The sequence below is a fragment of the Macaca mulatta genome, chromosome X (genome assembly GCF_049350105.2).
Source record: "Macaca mulatta isolate MMU2019108-1 chromosome X, T2T-MMU8v2.0, whole genome shotgun sequence".
NCBI lineage: Eukaryota > Metazoa > Chordata > Mammalia > Primates > Cercopithecidae > Macaca > Macaca mulatta.
Window position 1 is genome coordinate 56969583 of NC_133426.1, and position 22198 is coordinate 56991780.

The window sequence follows — 22198 nt, forward strand, 5'->3', positions numbered from 1 at the left end:
AAATAATCCAAAGATGAATAATTTAGTCAGAAATATAAAACAGCAATTTAAAAATTACTATGAAGTGTTTCAAACACATAGAAAATTATAGAGAATAATATGATGAATATATACATCCTCTACTTAACATTGCTAAATCCTAAACATGTGAAATTTTGTTCGTATTTTCTAGTTTTAAAAAGGAAGATGACATAATTTAAGCTATTACAGGTTAAGTGTCCTTTGTATCCTTCTCCAGTGCTTCTCCACTTTGCCCTTCTCTAGAGGTAACCATTTTCCAGAATGTGATAATTTTTCATTTCCATGCACATATTATGCTTTTAATATAAGTTTATGTCTACAAAAGATTGTATCATGTTGAATGTTTTCAAAACTTTTATTAATGTTAGTGTTCTGCATTTTCCCAAAGGGTCCTATTATAGAGTCATCAGCCATAGAGACTTATATATCAAAAAGGTTATGTATTATATATTTCAAAATTGCTAAAGTGTAGATTTTAAATGTTTTTACAATAGTAGGTATGTGATGTAATAGATTTGTTAATTGGTTTGATTTAATTATTCCACAAAGTAAACATACATGAAAAAATCATATTTTACTCCAAAAATATATAAAACTATTATTTGTCAAGTAAAATAAAATAATTATACTAAAAATAGCGTCATTATGATTGTGGGGCCCCAAAGGTAGAATGCATGACACAGCTTTCTTAACAGTTTTTATCACAGACTGTTTTTTTCAGTCAAACTAAAAATATACTGGCTTGTGAGTATATAATATAAAAGACAAAGCAGAATGCCCAAGAAATCAGAAACTGTTTCCAGTATCCAAAGGGTCCAGTTAGGTGTTAGGCTTCCTTTTTAGTTACAGATGCTCAAGTGAAAACAATTTTTCTTTATTTTACCTGAGGATTATTTGGCAAGCAGCCTGCTAAATTTTGTTGGAGATTTACAGTCACTCCTTCTGGGGGATGTGTGATAATACCACAGACAACACTATTGAGATTGAGGCTTCTGATTGCTAACCGTCAGGATATCATGTAGTGGAAGTTTTGAAAAGCCGAGTGTAGAAACGCACTAAATTGTAAACTATCCAATTCTGGCAAATGGCAGCGGTGTGTAGTTAACCCTAGAGTACTACAAACATATATTTGAGGTTTCATCACATAAATTTGAACAAATTTTGATTCTCCATTGCTAGTTGATGGGAAAGAAGTTGGCAATGTTCAAAACAGTGTATCATGTGCCATCGGTTTATGTAATGAATCCAGTTAGTAATGATATCTGTAAGAGTTAGAACTGCAGGAGAAATACGAAAATTTATTTGACAATAATCTTCTGTAAGTCTTCAGTTCACCTTAGACTTTTGTACATGGTGGTTCTATATAGAGATATTGTATCGCTTACTAACTGTGCCTCCTTTAAGTCATTAATCAGGACTGTGATTTTCTTTTTTTCTTCCCCGGAAGGGACAGAGAGGCTTGTGGGAGAGCAATTTTTGTGTCCTACTAACACTTCTCTACATGTGGCTGCACCACATTTGGCACTTTGTGGCAGAAAAATACAAGCATCAGTTCCTAGTATATATTCAGATGTAGAAGTAACATTAATAGTGTAGAAAATTGGCCCAAAAAGTTTCACTCACAAGGTCATATTAGCTTCCTTTCCCTATCGTAAACCCAGTACAAACCCCAGTAACTGATTCTAGGTGCCACTTCTTTCCATAGGTCCAGGTAGACTAGTGACTTGGGCAACCATTTTCAAAAGGTCCCAAAAAATTTAATTTTCTCATTTGCCAAAATTCCCCACCCTATTCGCACAGGTGTATAATGGCCTGTGATCCTCACTGGGGACAGAAAGTCCTCAGCCCTCATCCTGTAACTCACTTCCCCAATTATTCCCCATTAATGGGGGGAGTCCATTTATTGCATAGTTGATTATACATAATGATTTGTACATTTATCACCAGTTCTCATAAATTATCATTAAATTACATTCATTGGCTGGTAAGGTCCTCATTATTTCTCTTACAGAAAGCCATGTCTGTTAGCATCCCAGGCTTATTGCTATAATTATTAAAAAAACTGTGAAGATTATGAGATTTTTACCTTACTTGTAAGCTAACAAGGTAATCTGTCACAGGTTTTTGAGGGTTCTGGTAGAAGGCATGAGACTTTTGGGTCAGAGACAAAGGATTGGTTATTATTCATAGCAATAGTAAGAGCCTGAATATAAGCATTTTTACCTTAGATTCCTAAGCCCCACTTCCCACCGTGCTATACAAAATGACCATTTGACTCCTATATACATAGTACTATACATTACAGGAGTAAAACTGAGGAAATTCAATTATTTATAATGTGCAGTAGCTATGTCTTCCCTTTACTCTTGAAAAAGACATTCTGTTTATCATACTAGAGTAAGCATTATCTCCCTTTGCTTCAGAGGGAAGCACTTTGTTTTCCAAAGGCTCTATGCAAACATGTTTTTACTTCAGAGAGAGACACTATCACTTTCTTTCAAAGCTGTCTGCTATTCAAGCATGTTGTAAAAGATAGCCTAAAACAAAGGGTAGAAAGTGATTTACTTGCATGAAAAGCACATATGGAACTTTCCTTCCAACTCATGCGCCACATAACGATGCCTTGGTCAATGACAAACCATGTATAAAATGGTATTCCCATAAGATTATAATGGAAGTGAAAAATCACTATCAGCTACTGACATTGTACCAACATTATAAAATAAAAATTGTAGCATACTTTATTTTTAATGAATTTAGCATAGCCTAAGTGTAAAGTGCTTATAAAGTCTACAGTAATATACAATAATTCCCTAAGTCTTCACATTCACTTACCATTCACTCACTGAATCACCTAGAGCAACTTTCAGCCCTGTAAGTGCCATTCATGACAAGTGCCCTATACAGGTGTAACATTTTTGTTCTCTTTTTTAAAATTTATTTATTATTATTATACTTTAAGTTGTAGGGTACATGTGCATAGCGTGAAGGTATGTTACATATGTATACTTGTGCCATGTTGGTGTGCTGCACCCATCAACCCGTCATTTACATCAGGTATAACTCCCAATGCAATCCCTCCCCCTCCCCCCTCCCCATGATAGGCCCCGGTGTGTGATGTTCCCCTTCCTGAGTCCAAGTGATCTCATTGTTCAGTTCCCACCTATGAGTGAGAACATGCGGTGTTTGGTTTTGTGTTCTTGTGATAGTTTGCTAAGAATGATGGTTTCCAGCTACATCCATGTCCCTACAAAGGACACAAACTCATCCTTTTTGATGGCTGCATAGTATTCCATGGTGTATATGTGCCACATTTTCTTAATCCAATCTGTCACTGAAGGACATTTGGGTTGATTCCAAGTCTTTGCTATTGTGAATAGTGCTGCAATAAACATACGTGTGCATGTGTCTTTATAACAGCATAATTTATAATCCTTTGGGTATATACCCAGTAATGGGATGGCTGGGTCGTATGGTACATCTAGTTCTAGATCCTTGAGGAATCGCCATACTGTTTTCCATAATGGTTGAACCAGTTTACAATCCCACCAACAGTGTAAAAGTGTTCCTATTTCTCCACATCCTCTCCAGCACCTGTTGTTTCCTGACTTTTTAATGATCGCCATTCTAACTGGTGTGAGATGGTATCTCATTGTGGTTTTGATTTGCATTTCTCTGATGGCCAGTGATGATGAGCATTTTTTCATGTGTCTGTTGGCTGTATGAATGTCTTCTTTTGAGAAATGTCTGTTCATATCCTTTGCCCACTTTTTGATGGGATTGTTTGTTTTTTTCTTGTAAATTTGTTTGAGTTCTTTGTAGGTTCTGGATATTAGCCCTTTGTCAGATGAGTAGATTGCAAAAATTTTCTCCCATTCTGCAGGTTGCCTGTTCACTCTGATGGTATTTTCTTTTGCTGTGCAGAAGCTCTTTAGTTTAATGAGATCCCATTTGTCAATTTTGGCTTTTGCTGCCATTGCTTTTGGTGTTTTAGACATGAAGTCTTTGCCCATGCCTATGTCCTGAATGGTACTACCTAGGTTTTCCTCTAGGATTTTTATGGTATTAGGTCTAACATTTAAGTCTCTAATCCATCTTGAATTAATGTTCGTATAAGGAGTAAGGAAAGGATCCAGTTTCAGCTTTCTACTTATGACTAGCCAATTTTCCCAGCACCATTTATTAAATAGGGAATCCTTTCCCCATTTCTTGTTTCTCTCAGGTTTGTCAAAGATCAGATGGCTGTAGATGTGTGGTATTATTTCTGAGGACTCTGTTCTGTTCCATTGGTCTATATCTCTGTTTTGGTACCAGTACCATGCTGTTTTGGTTACTGTAGCCTTGTAGTATAGTTTGAAGTCAGGTAGCGTGATGCCTCCAGCTTTGTTCTTTTGACTTAGGATTGGCTTGGAGATGCGGGCTCTTTTTTGGTTCCATATGAACTTTAAAGCAGTTTTTTCCAATTCTGTGAAGAAACTCATTGGTAGCTTCATGGGGATGGCATTGAATCTATAAATTACCTTGGACAGTATGGCCATTTTCACGATATTGATTCTTCCTATCCATGAGCATGGTATGTTCTTCCATTTGTTTGTGTCCTCTTTTATTTCACTGAGCAGTGGTTTGTAGTTCTCCTTGAAGAGGTCCTTTACATCCCTTGTCAGTTGGATTCCTAAGTATTTTATTCTCTTTGAAGCAATTGTGAATGGAAGTTCATTCCTGATTTGGCTCTCTGTTTGTCTGTTACTGATGTATAAGAATGCTTGTGATTTTTGCACATTAATTTTGTATCCTGAGACTTTGCTGAAGTTGCTTATCAGCTTAAGGAGATTTTGGGCTGAGACAAAGGGGTTTTCTAAATATACAATCATGTCATCTGCAAACAGGGACAGTTTGACTTCTTTTCCTAACTGAATACCCTTGATTTCTTTCTCTTGCCTAATTGCCCTAGCCAGAACTTCCAACACTATGTTGAATAGGAGTGGTGAGAGAGGGCATCCCTGTCTTGTGCCAGTTTTCAAAGGGAATTTTTCCAGTTTTTGACCATTCAGTATTATATTGGCTGTGGGTTTGTCATAAATAGCTCTTATTATTTTGAGGTACGTTCCATCAATACCGAATTTATTGAGCGTTTTTAGCATGAAGGGCTGTTGAATTTTGTCAAAAGCCTTTTCTGCATCTATTGAGATAATCATGTGGTTCTTGTCTTTGGTTCTGTTTATATGCTGGATTATGTTTATTGATTCGCGAATGTTGAACCAGCCTTGCATCCCAGGGATGAAGCCCACTTGATCATGGTGGATAAGCTTTTTGATGTGTTGCTGAATCCGGTTTGCCAGTATTTTATTGAGGATTTTTGCATCGATGTTCATCAGGGATATTGGTCTAAAATTCTCTTTTTTTGTTGTGTCTCTGCCCGGCTTTGGTATCAGGATGATGTTGGCCTCATAAAATGAGTTAGGGAGGATTCCCTCTTTTTCTATTGATGGGAATAGTTTCAGAAGGAATGATACCAACTCCTCCTTGTACCTCTGGTAGAATTCAGCTGTGAATCCATCTGGTCCTGGACTTTTTTGGTTGGTAGGCTATTAATTATTGCCTCAATTTCAGAGCCTACTATTGGTCTATTCAGGGATTCAAGTTCTTCCTGGTTTAGTCTTGGAAGAGTGTAAGTGTCCAGGAAATTATCCATTTCTTCTAGATTTTCCAGTTTATTTGCGTAGAGGTGTTTATAGTATTCTCTGATGGTAGTTTGTATTTCTGTGGGGTTGGTGGTGATATCCCCTTTATCATTTTTAATTGCATCGATTTGATTCTTCTCTCTTTTCTTCCTTATTAGTCTTGCTAGTGGTCTGTCAATTTTGTTGATCTTTTCAAAAAACCAACTCCTGGATTCATTGATTTTTTGGAGAGTTTTTTGTGTCTCTATCTCCTTCATATCTGCTCTGATCTTAGTTATTTCTTGCCTTCTGCTAGCTTTCGAATGTGTTTGCTCTTGCTTCTCTAGTTCCTTTAATTGCGATGTTAGAGCGTCAATTTTAGATCTTTCCTGCTTTCTCTTGTGGGCATTTAGTGCTATAAATTTCCCTCTACACACTGCTTTAAATGTGTCCCAGAGATTCTGGTATGTTTTATCTTTGTTCTCATTGGTTTCAAAGAACATCTTTATTTCTGCCTTCATTTCATTATGTACCCAGTAGTCATTCAGGAGCAGGTTGTTCAGTTTCCATGCAGTTGAGCGGTTTTGATTGAGTTTCTTAGTTCTGAGTTCTAGTTTGATTGCACTGTGGTCTGAGAGACAGTTTGTTATAATTTCTGTTCTTGTACATTTGCTGAGGAGTGCTTTACTTCCAATTACGTGGTCGATTTTGGAGTAAGTACGATGTGGTGCTGAGAAGAATGTATATTCTATTGATTTGGGGTGGAGAGTTCTATAGATGTCTATTAGGTCTGCTTGCTGCAGAGATGAGTTCAATTACTGGATATCCTTGTTAACTTTCTGTCTCGTTGATCTGTCTAATGTTGACAGTGGAGTGTTGAAGTCTCCCATTAGTATTGTATGGGAGTCTAAGTCTCTTTGTAAGTCTCTAAGGACTTGCTTTATGAATCTGGGTGCTCCCTATTGGGTGCATATATATTTAGGATAGTTAACTCTTCCTGTTGAATTGATCATTTTACCATTATGTAATGGCCTTCTTTGTCTCTTTTGGTCTTTGATGGTTTAAAGTCTGTTTTATCAGAGACTAGTATTGCAACCCCCGCTTTTTTTTGTTCTCCATTTGCTTGGTAAATCTTCCTCCATCCCTTTATTTTGAGCCTATGTATGTCTCTGCGTGTGAGATGGGTCTCCTGAATACAGCAGACTGATGGGTCTTGACTCTTTATCCAGTTTACCAGTCTGTGTCTTTTAATTGGAGCATTTAGTCCATTTACATTTAAGGTTAAGATTGTTATGTGTGAACTTGATCGTGCCATTATGATATTAACTGGTTATTTTGCTCGTTAGTTGATTCAGTTTCTTCCTAGCCTCGATGGTCTTTACATTTTGGCATGTTTTTGCAACGGCTGGTACCGGTTGTTCCTTTCCATGTTTAGTGCTTCCTTCAGGGTCTCTTGTAAGGCAGGCCTAGTGGTGACAAAATCTCTAAGCATTTGCTTATCTGTAAAGGATTTTATTTCTCCTTCACTGATGAAACTTAGTTTGGCTGGATATGAAATTCTGGGTTTAAAATTCTTTTCTTTAAGAATGTTGAATATTGGCCCCCACTCTCTTCTGGCTTGGAGAGTGTCTGCCGAGAGATCTGCTGTTAGTCTGATGGGCTTCCCTTTGTGGGTAACCCGACCTTTCTCTCTGGCTGCCCTTAAGATTTTTTCCTTCATTTCAACTTTGGTGAATCTGGCAATTATGTGTCTTGGAGTTGCTCTTCTCGAGGAGTATCTTTGTGGCGTTCTCTGTATTTCCTGGATTTGAATGTTGGCCTGCCCTACTAGGTTGGGGAAGTTCTCCTGGATGATATCCTGAAGAGTGTTTTCCAACTTGGTTCCATTTTCCCCCTCACTTTCAGGCACCCCAATCAGACGTAGATTTGGTCTTTTTACATCATCCCATACTTCTTGCAGGCTTTGTTCATTTCTTTTTCTTCTTTGTTCTTTTGGTTTCTCTTCTCGCTTCATTTCATTCATTTGATCCTCAATCGCTGATACTCTTTCTTCCAGTTGATCGAGTCGGTTACTGAAGCTTGTGCATTTGTCACATATTTCTCGTGTCATGGTTTTCATCTCTTTCATTTCGTTTATGACCTTCTATGCATTAATTACTCTAGCCATCAATTCTTCCACTTTTTTTTCAAGATTTTTAGTTTCTTTGCGCTGGGTACGTAATTCCTCCTTTAGCTCAGAGAAATTTGATGGACTGAAGCCTTCTTCTCTCATGTCGTCAAAGTCATTCTCCATCCAGCTTTGATCCGTTGCTGGCGATGAGCTGCGTTCCTTTGCCGGGGGAGATGCGCTCTTATTTTTTGAATTTCCAGCTTTTCTGCCCTGCTTTTTCCCCATCTTTGTGGTTTTATCTGCCACTGGTCTTGATGATGGTGATGTACTGATGGGGTTTTGGTGTAGGTGTCCTTCCTGTTTGATAGTTTTCCTTCTAACAGTCAGGACCCTCAGCTGTAGGTCTGTTGGAGATTGCTTGAGGTCCACTCCAGACCCTGTTTGCCTGGGTATCAGCAGCAGAGGCAGAAGATAGAATATTTCTGAACAGCGAGTGTACCTGTCTGATTCTTGCTTTGGAAGCTTCCTCTCAGGGGTGTACTCCACCCTGTGAGGTGTGGGGTGTCAGACTGCCCCTAGTGGGGGATGTCTCCCAGTTAGGCTACTCAGGGGTCAGGGACCCACTTGAGCAGCCAGTCTGTCCCTTCTCACATCTCAACCTCCGTGTTGGGAGATCCACTGCTCTCTTCAAAGCTGTCAGACAGAGTCGTTTGCGTCTGCAGAGGTTTCGGCTGTGTTTGTTATTGCCCTGTCCCCAGAGGTGGAGTCTACAGAGACAGGCAGGTTTCCTTGAGCTGCTGTGAGCTCCACCCACTTCGAGCTTCCCAGCAGCTTTGTTTACCTACTTAAGCCTCAGCAATGGCGGGCGCCCCTCCCCCAGCCTCGCTACTGCCTTGCCGGTAGATCACAGACTGCTGTGCTAGCAATGAGGGAGGCTCCGTGGGTGTGAGACCCTCCCGGCCAGGTGTGGGATATGATCTCCTGGTGTGCCTGTTTGCTTAAAGCGCAGTATTGGGGTGGGAGTTACCCGATTTTCCAGGTGTTGTGTGTCTCAGTTCCCCTGGCTAGGAAAAGGGATTCCCTTCCCCCTTGCGCTTCCCAGGTGAGGCAATGCCTCGCCCTGCTTCAGCTCTCGCTGGTCGGGCTGCAGCAGCTGACCAGCACCCATCGTCCGGCACTCTCCAGTGAGATGAACCCAGTACCTCAGTTGAAAATGCAGAAATCACTGGTCTTCTGTGTTACTCGCGCTGGGAGTTGGAGACTGGAGCTGTTCCCATTCGGCCATCTTGCTCCGCCCCAGGTGTAACATTTTTGATCTTTTATGTTGTACTTTTACTGTACCTTTTCTGGGTTTACATTTGTTTAGATACACAAGCACTTACCATTGCATTCCAACTGCCTGCAGTGTTCAGCACAGTAACATGCTGTACAGGTTTGTAGCCTAGGAACAATAGGCTATACCATATAGCTCAGTCGTGTAGTAAGGTATACCACCTGGGTTTGTCTAAGTGCACTCTATTATGCCCACACCATTATGAAATTTCATAACAATACATTTCCTAGAAAGTAGCCTCAGTGGTAAGTGACACATGACTGTATAAAATTGCTGGTAATATGCCATCTTCAAACTAATTAGATAATAGCAAATCTTGCTCCAGCTTAAATTCCCACCAACATTGTATAGATTCTCTTATTTGTTTAACTGATCAACACGTTTTTAAATTTCATACATGCTTGATTTGATATATACATGATGATCTAATGTGTATGAAAGCATATGCCATTTTAGTTTCCATGTTTCTGATTACTGGTGAAAATCATAAAGCCAAAAAATACTCGGGGTCGGAGCAAGATGGCCAAATAGGAAAAGCTCCAGTCTCCAACTCCCAGCGTGAGTGACACAGAAGCCCGGTGATTTCTGCATTTTCAACTGAGGAACTGGGTTCATCTCACTAGGGAGTGCCAGACAATCGGTGCTAGTCAGCTGCTGCAGCCCGAACAGTGAGAGAAGAAGCAGGGCGAGGCATTGCCTCACCTGGGAAGCGCAAGGGGGAAGGGAATCACTTTTCCTAGCCAGGGGAACTGAGAAACACAACACCTGGAAAATCGGGTAACTCCCACCCCAATACTGCGCTTTAAGCAAACAGGCAGACCAGGAGATTATATCCCACACCTGGCTGGGAGGGTCCCACGCCCACGGAGCCTCCCTCATTGCTAGCACAGCAGTCTGTGATCTAACTGCAAGGCAGCAGCGAGGCTGGGGGAGGGGCGCCCACCATTGTTGAGGCTTAAGTAGGTAAACAAAGCCGTTGGGAAGCTCAAAGTGGGTGGAGCTCACAGCAGCTCAAGGAAACCTGCCTGTCTCTGTAGACTCCACCTCTGGGGACAGGGCACAGTAAACAACAACAAAAGCCAAAAGCAGCAGAAACCTCTGCAGATGCAAACGACTCTGTCTGACAGCTTTGAAGAGAGCAGTGGATCTCCCAACACAGAGGTTGAGATCTGAGAAGGGACAGACTGGCTGCTCAAGTGGGTCCCTGACCCATGGGTAGCCTAACTGGGAGACATCCCCCACTAGGGGCAGTCTGACACCCCACACCTCACAGGGTGGAGTACACCCCTGAGAGGAAGCCTCCAAAGCAAGAATCAGACAGGTACACTCGCTGTTCAGAAATATTCTATCTTCTGCAGCCTCTGCTGGTGATACCCAGGCAAAGAGGTTCTGGAGTGGACCTCAAGCAATCTCCAACAGACCTACAGCTGAGGGTCCTGACTGTTAGAAGGAAAACTATCAAACAGGAAGGACACCTACATCAAAACCTCATCAGTACGTCACTATCATCATCAAAGACCAGAGGCAGATAAAACCACAAAGATGGGGAAAAAGCAGGGCAGAAAAGCTGGAAATTCAAAAAATAAGAGCGCATCTACCCCGGCAAAGGAGCGCAACTCATCGCCAGCAATGGATCAAAGCTTGACGGAGAATGACTTTGACGAGATGAGAGAAGAAGGGTTCAGTCCATCAAACTTCTCAGAGCTCAAGGAGGAATTATGTACTCAGCTCAAAGAAACTAAAAATCTTGAAAAAAAAGTGGAAGAATTGATGGGTAGAGTAATTATTGCAGAGAAGGTCATAAACGAAATGAAAGAGATGAAAACCATTACACGAGAAATACGTGACAAATGCACAAGCTTTAGTAACCAACTCGATCAACTTGAAGAAAGAGTATCAGCGATTGAGGATCAAATGAACCAAATGAAGCGAGAAGAGAAACCAAAAGAACAAAGAAGAAAAAGAAATGAACAAAGCCTGCAAGAAGTATGGGATGATGTAAAAAGACCAAATCTACGTCTGATTGGGGTGCCTGAAAGTGAGGGGGAAAATGGAACCAAGTTGGAAAACACTCTTCAGGATATCATCCAGGAGAACTTCCCCAACCTAGTAGGGCAGGCCAACATTCAAATCCAGGAAATACAGAGAACGCCACAAAGATACTCCTCGAGAAGAGCAACTCCAAGACACATAATTGCCAGATTCACCAAAGTTGAAATGAAGGAAAAAATCTTAAGGGCAGCCAGAGAGAAAGGTCGGGTTACTCACAAAGAGAAGCCCATCAGACTAACAGCGGATCTCTCGGCAGAAACTCTACAAGCCAGAAGAGAGTGGGGGCCAATATTCAACATTCTTTTTTGTTAAAATTAATTTATTATTATTATACTTTAAGTTGTAGGGTACATGTGCATAACGTGCAGGTTTGTTACATATGTATACTTGTGCCATGTTGCTGTGCTGCACCCATCAACTCGTCATTTACATCAGGTATAATTCCCAATGCAATCCTTCCCCCCTCCCCCCTCCCCATGATAGACCCCGGTGTGTGATGTTCCCCTTCCTGAGTCCAAGTGATCTCATTGTTCAGTTCCCACCTATGAGTGAGAACATGCGGGGTTTGGTTTTTTGTTCTTGTGATAGTTCGCTAAGAATGATGGTTTCCAGCTGCATCCATGTCCCTACAAAGGACACAAACTCATCCTTTTTTATGGCTGCATAGTATTCCATGGTGTATATGTGCCACATTTTCTTAATCCAATCTGTCACTGATGGACATTTGGGTTGATTCCAAGTCTTTGCTATTGTGAATAGTGCTGCAATAAACATACGAGTGCATGTGTCTTTATAGCAGCATAATTTATAATCCATTGGGTATATACCCAGAAAAGGGATGGCTGGGTCATATGGTACATCTAGTTCTAGATCCTTGAGGAATCGCCATACTGTTTTCCATAATGGTTGAACTAGTTTACAGTCCCACCAACAGTGTAAAAGTGTTCCTATTTCTCCACATCCTCTCCAGCACCTGTTGTTTCCTGCCTTTTTTTTTTTTTTTTTTTTTTGAGACGGAGTCTCGCTCTGTCGCCCAGGCTGGAGGGCAGTGGCGCCATCTCGGCTCACTGCAAGCTCCACCTCCCGGGTTCACGCCATTCTCCTGCCTCAGCCTCCCGAGTAGTGGGACTACAGGTGCCCGTGTTTCCTGACTTTTTAATGATGGCCATTCTAACTGGTGTGAAATGGTATCTCATTTTGGTTTTGATTTGCATTTCTCTGATGGCCAGTGATGATGAGCATTTTTTCATGTGTCTGTTGGCTGTATGAATGTCTTCTTTTGAGAAATGGCTGTTCATATCCTTTGCCTACTTTTTGAAGGGGTTGTCTGTTTTTTTCTTGTAAATTTCTTTGAGTTCTTTGTAGGTTCTGGATATTAGCCCTTTGTCACATGAGTAGATGGCAAAAATTTTCTCCCATTCTGTAGGTTGCCTGTTCACTCTGATGGTAGTTTCTTTTGCTGTGCAGAAGCTCTTTAGTTTAATGAGATCCCATTTGTCAATTTTGGCTTTTGCTGCCGTTGCTTTTGGTGTTTTAGACATGAAGTCTTTGCCCATGCCTATGTCCTGAATGCTACTACCTAGGTTTTCCTCCAGGATTTTTATGATATTAGGTCTAACATTTAAGTCTCTAATCCATCTTGATTTAATTTTCGTATAAGGAGTAAGGAAAGGATCCAGTTTCAGCTTTCTACTTATGGCTAGCCAATTTTCCTAGCACCATTTATTAAATAGGGAATCCTTTCCCTACTTCTTGTTTCTCTCAGGTTTGTCAAAGATCAAATGGCTGTAGATGTGTGGTATTACTTCTGAGGACTCTGTTCTGTTCTATTGGTCTATATCTCTGTTTTGGTACCAGTATCATGCTGTTTTGGTTACTGTAGCCTTGTAGTATAGTTTGAAGTCAGGTAGCGTGATGCCTCCAGCTTTGTTCTTTTCACATAGGATTGTCTTGGAGATGCGGGCTCTTTTTTGGTTCCATATGAACTTTAAAGCAGTTTTTTCCAATTCTGTGAAGAAACTCATTGGTAGCTTGATGGGGATGGCATTGAATCTATAAATTACCTTGGGCAGCATGGCCATTTTCACGATATTGATTCTTCCTATCCATGAGCATGGTATGTTCTTCCATTTGTTTGTGTCCTCTTTTATTTCACTGAGCAGTGGCTTGTAGTTCTCCTTGAAGAGGTCCTTTACATCCCTTGTTAGTTGGATTCCTAGGTATTTTATTCTCTTTGTAGCAATTGTGAATGGAAGTTCATTCATGATTTGGCTCTCTGTTTGTCTGTTACTGTTGTATAAGAATGCTTGTGATTTTTGCACATTAATTTTGTATCCTGAGACTTTGCTGAAGTTGCTTATCAGCCTAAGGAGATTTTGGGCTGAGACAATGGGGTTTTCTAAATATAGAATCATGTCATCTGCAAACAGGGACAATTTGACCTCTTCTTTTCCTAACTGAATACCCGTGATTTCTTTCACTTGCCTGATTGCCCTAGCCAGAACTTCAAACACTATGTTGAATAGGAGTGGTGAGAGAGGGCATTTCTGTCTTGTGCCAGGTTTCAAAGGGAATTTTTCCAGTTTTTTCCCATTCAGTAGGATATTGGCTGTGGGTTTGTCATAAATAGCTCTTATTATTTTGAGGTACGTTCCATCAATACCGAATTTATTGAGCGTTTTTAGCATGAAGGGCTGTTGAATTTTGTCAAAGGCCTTTTCTGCATCTATTGAGATAATCATGTGGTTCATGTCTTTGGTTCTGTTTATATGCTGGATTATGTTTATTGATTTGTGAATGTTGAACCAGCCTTGCATCCCAGGGATGAAGCCCACTTGATCATGGTGGATAAGCTTTTTGATGTGTTGCTGAATCCGGTTTGCCAGTATTTTATTGAGGATTTTTGCATCGATGTTCATCAGGGATATTGGTCTAAAATTCTCTTTTTATGTTGTGTCTCTGCCAGGCTTTGGTATCAGGATCATGTTGGCCTCATAAAATGAGTTAGGGAGGATTCCCTCTTTTTCTATTGATTGGAATAGTTTCAGAAGGAATGGTACCAACTCCTCCTTGTACCTCTGGTAGAATTCTGCGGTGAATCCATCTGGTCCTGGACTTTTTTTGGTTGGTAGGCTATTAATTATTGCCTCAATTTCAGAGCCTGCTCTTGGTCTATTCAGGGATTCAACTTCTTCCTGGTTTAGTCTTGGAAGAGTGTAAATGTCCAGGAAATTATCCATTTCTTCTAGATTTTCAGTTTATTTGTGTAGAGGTGTTTATAGTATTCTCTGATGGTAGTTTGTATTTCTGTGGGGTCGGTGGTGATATTCCCTTTATCATATTTAATTGCGTCGATTTGATTCTCCTCTCTTTTCTTCTTTATTAGTCTTGCTAGTGGTCTGTCAATTTTGTTGATCTTTTCAAAAAACCAACTCCTGGTTTCACTGATGTTTTGGAGGGATTTTTGTGTCTCTATCTCGTTCAGTTCTGCTCTGATCTTAGTTATTTCTTGCTTTCTGCTAGCTTTCGAATGTGCTTGCTCTTGCTTCTCTAGTTCTTTTAATTGCGATGTTAGAGTGTTAATTTTAGATCTTAACTGCTTTCTCTTCTGGGCATTTAGTGTTATAAATTTCCCTCTACACACTGCTTTATATGTGTCCCAGATATTCTAGTATGTTGTATGTTTGTTCTCATTGGTTTCAAAGAACATCTTTATTTCTGCCTTCATTTCGTTATGTACCCAGTAGTCATTCAGGAGCAGGTTGTTCAGTTTCCATGTAGTTGAGCGGTTTTGATTGAGTTTCTTAGTTCTGAGTTCTAGTTTGATTGCACTGTAGTCTGAGAGACACTTTGTTATAATTTCTGTTCTTGTACATTTGCTGAGGAGTGCTTTACTTCCAATTACGTGGTCAATTTTGGAGTAAGTACGATGTGGTGCTGAGAAGAATGTATATTCTGTTGATTTGGGGTGGAGAGTTCTATAGATGTCTATTAGGTCTGCTTGCTGCAGAGATGAGTTCAATTCCTGGATATCCTTGTTAACTTTCTGTCTCGTTGATCTGTCTAATGTTGACAGTGGAGTTTGAAGTCTCCCATTATTATTGTATGGGAGTCTAAGTCTCTTTGTAAGTCTCTAAGGACTTGCTTTATGAATGTGGGTGCTCCTGTATTGGGTGCATATGTATTTAGGATAGTTAGCTCTTCCTGTTGAATTGATCCCTTTACCATTATGTAATGGCCTTCTTTTTCTCTTTTGATCTTTGATGGTTTAAAGTCTGTTTTATCAGAGACTAGGATTGCAACCCCCGCTTTCTTTTGTTCTCCATTTGCTTGGTAAATCTTCCTCCATCCCTTTATTTTCAGCCTATGTATGTCTCTGCGTGTGAGATGGGTCTCCTGAATACAGCAGACTGATGGGTCTTGACTCTTTATCCAGTTTGCCAGTCTGTGTCTTTTAATTGGTGCATTTAGTCCATTTACATTTAAGGTTAAGATTGTTATGTGTGAACTTGATTGTGCCATTATGATATTAACTGGTTATTTTGCTCGTTAGTTGATGCAGTTTCTTCCTAGCCTTGATGGTCTTTACATTTTGGCATGTTTTTGCAATGGCTGGTACCGGTTGTTCCTTTCCATGTTTAGTGCTTCCTTCAGGGACTCTTGTAAGGCAGGCCTAGTGGTGACAAAATCTCTAAGCATTTGCTTATCTGTAAAGGATTTTATTTCTCCTTCACTTATGAAACTTAGTTTGGCTGGTATGAAATTCTGGGTTTAAAATTCTTTTCTTTAAGAATGTTGAATATTGGCCCCCACTCTCTTCTGGCTTGGAGAGTTTCTGCCGAGAGATCTGCTGTTAGTCTGATGGGCTTCCTTTTGTGGGTAACCCGACCTTTCTCTCTGGCTGCCCTTAAGATTTTTTCCTTCATTTCAACTTTGGTGAATCTGGCAATTATGTGTCTTGGAGTTGCTCTTCTCGAGGAGTATCTTTGTGGTGTTCTCTGTGTTTCCTGGATTTGAATGTTGGCCTGCCCTACTAGGTTGGGGAAGTTCTCCTGGATGATATCCTGAAGAGTGTTTTCCATCTTGGTTCCATTTTCCCCCTCACTTTCAGGCACCCCTATCAGACGTAGATTTGGTCTTTTTACATAATCCCATACTTCTTGCAGGCTTTGTTCATTTCTTTTTCTTCTTTTTGCTTTTGGTTTCTTTTCTCGCTTCATTTGGTTCATTTGATCCTCAATCACTGATACTCTTACTTCCAGTTGATCGAGTCGGTTACTGAAGCTTGTGCATTTGTCATGTATTTCTCGTGTCATGGTTTTCATCTCTTTCATTTCGTTTATGACCTTCTCTGCAATAATTACTCTAGCTATCATTCTTCCACTTTTTTTTCAAGATTTTTAGTTTCTTTGCGCTGGGTACGTAATTCCTCCTTCAGCTCTGAGAAATTAGATGGACTGAAGCCTTCTTCTCTGATCTCGTCAAAGTCATTCTCCGTCAAGCTTTGATCCGTTGCTGGCGATGAGCTGCGCTCCTTTGCCGGGGGAGATGCGCTCTTATTTTTTAATTTCCAGATTTTCTGCCCTGCTTTTTCCCCATCTTTGTGGTTTTATCTGCCTCTGGTCTTTGATGATGATAGTGACGTACTGATGAGGTTTTGATGTAGGTGTCCTTCCTGTTTGATAGTTTTCCTTCTAACAGTCAGGACCCTCAGCTGTAGGTCTGTTGGAGATTGCTTGAGGTCAACTCCAGACCCTGTTTGCGTGGGTATCAGCAGCAGAGGCTGCAGAAGATAGAATATTTCTGAACAGTGAGTGTACCTGTCTGATTCTTGCTTTGGAAGCTTCCTCTCAGGGGTGTACTCCACCCTGTGAGGTGTGGGGTGTCAGACTGCCCCTAGTGGGGGATGTCTCCCAGTTAGGCTACTCAGGGGTCAGGGACCCACTTGAGCAGGGAGTCTGTCCCTTCTCAGATCTCAACCTCCGTGTTGGGAGATCCACTGCTCTCTTCAAAGCTGTCAGACAGAGTCGTTTGCGTCTGCAGAGGTTTCGGCTGTGTTTGTTATTGCCCTGTCCCCAGAGGTGGAGTCTACAGAGACAGGCAGGTTTCCTTGAGCTGCTGTGAGCTCCACCCACTTCGAGCTTCCCAGCAGCTTTGTTTACCTACTTAAGCCTCAGCAATGGCGGGTGCCCGTCCCCCAGCCTCGCTGCTGCCTTGCCGGGAGATCACAGACTGCTGTGCTTGCAATGAGGGAGGCTCCGTGGGTGTGGGACCCTCCCGGCCAGGTGTGGGATATGATCTCCTGGTGTGCCTGTTTGCTTAAAGCACAGTATTGGGGTGGGAGTTACCCGATTTTCCAGGTGTTGTGTGTCTCAGTTCCCCTGGCTAGGAAAAGGGATTCCCTTTCCCCTTGCGCTTCCCAGGTGAGGCAATGCCTCGCCCTGCTTCAGCTCTCGCTGGTCGGGCTGCAGCAACTGACCAGCACCGATCGTCCGGCACTCCCCAGTGAGATGAACCCAGTACCTCAGTTGAAAATGCAGAAATCACCGGTCTTCTGTGTCGCTCGCGCTGGGAGTTGGAGACTGGAGCTGTTCCTATTCGGCCATCTTGCTCCCTCCCCCAAAGGCATACGCATTTGTATGTTCATCATAGCACTATTCAGAATAAAAGTGTGGAATCATCCTACATTCCCATCAAGGATGAACTGGATTAAAAAAATGTGGGACACATATATCATAAAATATGATGCAGCCAGAAAAAAACCCAGAATTATTTCCTGTGTAGCAACATGAATGCAGCTGGAGGCCATTATCCTAAGCAAATTAATGAAGGAACAGGAAAGAAAATACTAGTGTTCTCACTTATAACTGGGAGCTAAACATTAAATACACATGGACACCAAAAAGGGAACAATAGACACGAGGGCATTTTAGAGGGTGAATGGTGGGAGGAGGGTAAGAATTAAAAAAAAAACAATGTATTGGATACTATGCCCACTACCAGGGTGAAGAAATCATTTTTACATCACACCCCAATGACATACAATTTACTCATGTAACAAACCTACATATGTACCCTCTGGACCTAGAATAAAAGTTGATAGGAGAAGTTTAAGGGCAAGACAGCCAACTAGATGCTGCCAGTTGGGCCAGCCCCCACTGAAAAAACCAAGACAACTGGTGTGTTCCTAACAGATCTTCGGATGGAAGGCACTGAGTTTCGACAGAGGGAAGTTACAGAAACTGGGAAGAAGGAGAAAGCTGGGAACCTTGAATGGGGCTACCACCACCGGGACTCATTCCTGGTCCACCAATGGTTCCAGGGAAATGGGTGAACTTAACTGGCAAAGAGCAACCCACTCTCACCATGGGCCTCTAGAACTCTGGCAGGAGGAGAACCCTCGACCATCATGGGCACTCGAGTTGGCAGGGAGAACTGCTTAGAGAAGTGTTTGAAGCAGTAAGCCAGCTGATGTAGAGCCCAGAGGCTTTGGTGCAGGAGCATCTCTAGTAAAGCACGGCCAGGGACAGCCATCCCCCTAGGCTCAACTTGCTTCCATAGGATACTTTAGCCCTGGGGGAACTGTCAAGCCTGAACCCTGAAGGGTCGTCTTGCCAATCAAACAAGTCCAGTCCAACCTGAGCACACCTTGGTGTACTAGCCTCTCCCGGGGTCTGGCCTGGCTGCACCTGCTTGCAGGGCAGCCTTAGGTGTGTTGGGAGGGCACACCACAGTTTCTAAACTGGTGGACTGTGCCTGCCTGACATAGAACTCCAATTGGGCAGCCACAATGGTCGCTCACCTGCTTGCATGCTCCCTGCTTATACTGCAGCTGCCTCCAGGCCCATGGCAACTCACCACATCATTTTTCTGGTACGTGTTTGCACAGGCAGATTTTGCTTTCCTTGCTCTGCCAGCACGTGGGAGTGCAGTTTGCCTCCCCTGACCCACAGAGCATCATTGCAGATGGAGCCTTGTTTGGCAAAGAGCCAGCCAGTGCTGTCCCCACCAGTGCCCTGCTCCTGTGCTAATATTGTGCAGAGAACAACAGATCCTCCCCTGCCCTGAGCAACCACTCCTGCTTGTGTGGTACAGAGAGTGCACTTAGGTCTATAACTACCAGTGCTCTGCCACCGAGTCAATGACCACCTTCAGCATGACTGTGCACACAGTGACCAGCAGGGGCGCCAGCATCCCCCAGATGCATTGCCTCTGCCAAGGTGATGAACCCCTTCAGGGAGGCAAGCACCCTGGCACCCACTAGTGCTCTGCAGCAGCTGCTTCCAGGACTGCTATTGGCATGTGCGAACCAGAATGGACTCCACTGTCACAACACTACTAAATGCTTTGGCTGACACCACTCACTGGAATGTAGTGAGGAGCACTCCAGGAGCACCTAGGCCCCTCAACACAGTGGATTCCTAACCTCAAGATGCCAGAGAGCAAAGTTGGGGCCCAATACAAGACCTGCAGAGTTAGAGCATGCAGCCCAGAAGTAGGAAACTGAGCGCTGGCCTCCTAAAATCTTTCAGAAACAAAATCAGTTGGCTGAATTCAACTTATACCACAGTCAAACACTCAAGGTCATCAAATAGAAGGAAAAAAAGATTCAAAGGTCAGCAGTCTGAAGTTAGGTAAGCCCACAAAGATAAGAAACAAACAGTGCAAGTATCCTGAAAACTCAAAAAGACAGAGTGCCTTCTTTCCTCCAAAGGACCACATAGCCTCTCAAGCAAGTTCTGAACTGGGCTGAGATGGCTGAAATGATAAAAACAGAATTTAGAATTTATATAGGAATGAAGATGGTTGAACTACAGGAGTATGTTGAAGCCCAATCCAAGGAAGTTAAAAAATCATGATAAAACAGTGCAGGAGCTGACAGACAAAATAGCCAGTATGGGAAAAAAAATAACCAACCTGATAGAGCTCACTCATAATTTGGCTCTCTGTCTGTTATTGGTGTATAAGAATGCTAGTGATTTTTGCACTGATTTTGTATCCTGAGACTTTGCTGAAGTTGCTTATCAGCTTAAGGAGACTTTGGATTGAGATGATGGGGTTTTCTAAATATACAATCGTGTCACCTGCAAACAGGGACAATATGACTTCCTCTTTTCCTAATTGAATATCCTTTCTTTCTTTCTCCTGCCTGTTTGCCCTGGCCAGAATTTCCAACACTATGCTGAATAGGAGTGGTGAGAGAGGGCATCCCTGTCGTATGCCAGTTTTCAAAGTGAATGCTTTCAGTTTTTGCCCGTTCAGTATGATATTGGCTGTGGGTTTGTCATAAATAGCTCTTATTATTTTGAGATACGTCCCATTAATACTTAATTTATTGAGAGTTTTTAGTGCGAAGGGCTGCTGAATTTTGTCAAAGGCCTTTTCTGCATCTATTGAAATAATCATGTGGTTTTTGTCTTTGGTTCTGTTTATATGCTGGATTACGTTTATTGATTTGCATATGTTGAACCAGCCTTGCATCCCAGGGATGAAGCCCACTTAATCATGGTGGATAAGCTTTTTGATGTACTGCTGGATCCGGTTTGCCAGTATTTTATTGACGATTTTTGCATCAATGTTCATCAGGGATATTGGTCTAAAATACCCTTTTTTTGTTCTCTGCCAGGCTTTGGTATCAGGATGATGCTGGCCTCGTAAAATGAGTTAGGGAAGATTCCCTCTTTTTCTATTGATTGGAATAGTTTCAGAAGGAATGGTACCAGCTCCTCCTTGTACCTCTGGTAGAATTCAGCTGTGAATCCATCTGATCCTGGATTTTTTTCGGTTGGTCGGCTATTAAATATTGCCTCAATTTCAGAGCCTGTTATTGATCTATTCAGGGATTCAACATTTTCCTGGTTTAGTCTTAGGAGGGTGTATGTTTCCAGGAATTCATACATCTCTTCTAGATTTTCTAGTTTTTTGCATAGAGGTGTTTATAGTGTTCTCTGATGGTAGTTTGTATTTCTGTGGGATCGGTGGTGATAACCCCTTTATCATTTTTTATTGCATGTATTTCATTCTTCTCTCTTTTCTTCTTTATTAGTTTTGCTAGTGGTCTATCAATTTTGTTGATCTTTTCAAAAAACCAACTCCTGGGTTCATTGATTTTTTTTTAAGGTTTTGCATGTGTGTGTGTGTGTGTGTGTGTGTGTGTGTGTGTGTGTGTGTGTGTGTCTATCTCCTTCGTTCTGCTCTGATCTTAGTTATTTCTTGTCTTCTAGGTTTTGAATGTGTTTGCTCTTGCTTCTCTAGTTCTTTTAATTGTGATGTTAGGGTGTCAATTTTAGATCGTTCCTGCTTTCCCTTGTGGGCATTTAGTGCTATAAATTTCCCTCTACACACTGCTTTAAATGTGTCCCAGAGATTCTGGTATGTTGTGTTTTTGTTCTCATTGGTTTCAAAGAACATCTTTATTTCTGCCTTCATTTCGTTATGTACCCATTAGTTATTCAGGAGCAGGTTTTTCAGTTTCCATGTAGTTGAGTGGTTTTGAGTCAGTTTCTTAATCCTGAGTCCTAGTTTGATTGCACTGTGGTCTGAGAGACAGTTTGTTATAATTTCTGTTCTTGTACATTTGCTGAGGAATGCTTTACTTCCAACTATGTGGTCAATTTTGGAATAAGTGTGATGTGGTGATTTGGGGTGGAGAGTTCTACAGATGTCCATTAGGCCTGCTTGTTGCAGAGCTGAGTTCAATTCCTGGATATCTTTGTTGACTTTCTGTCTCATTGATTTGTCAAATGTTGATAGTGGGGCGTTAAAGTCTCCCATTATTATTGTGTATGTGTCTAAGTTTCTTGGATGTCTCTAAGGACTTGCTTTATGAATCTGGGTGCTCCTGTATTGGGTGCATATATATTTAGGATAGTTAGCTCTTCTTGTTGAATTGATCCCTTTACCATTATGTAATGGCCTCCTTTGTCTCTTTTGATCTTTGTTGATTTAATGTCTGTTTTATCAGAGACTAGGATTGCAACCCCTGGTTTTTTTTTTGTTTGTTTTCCATTTGCTTGGTAGATC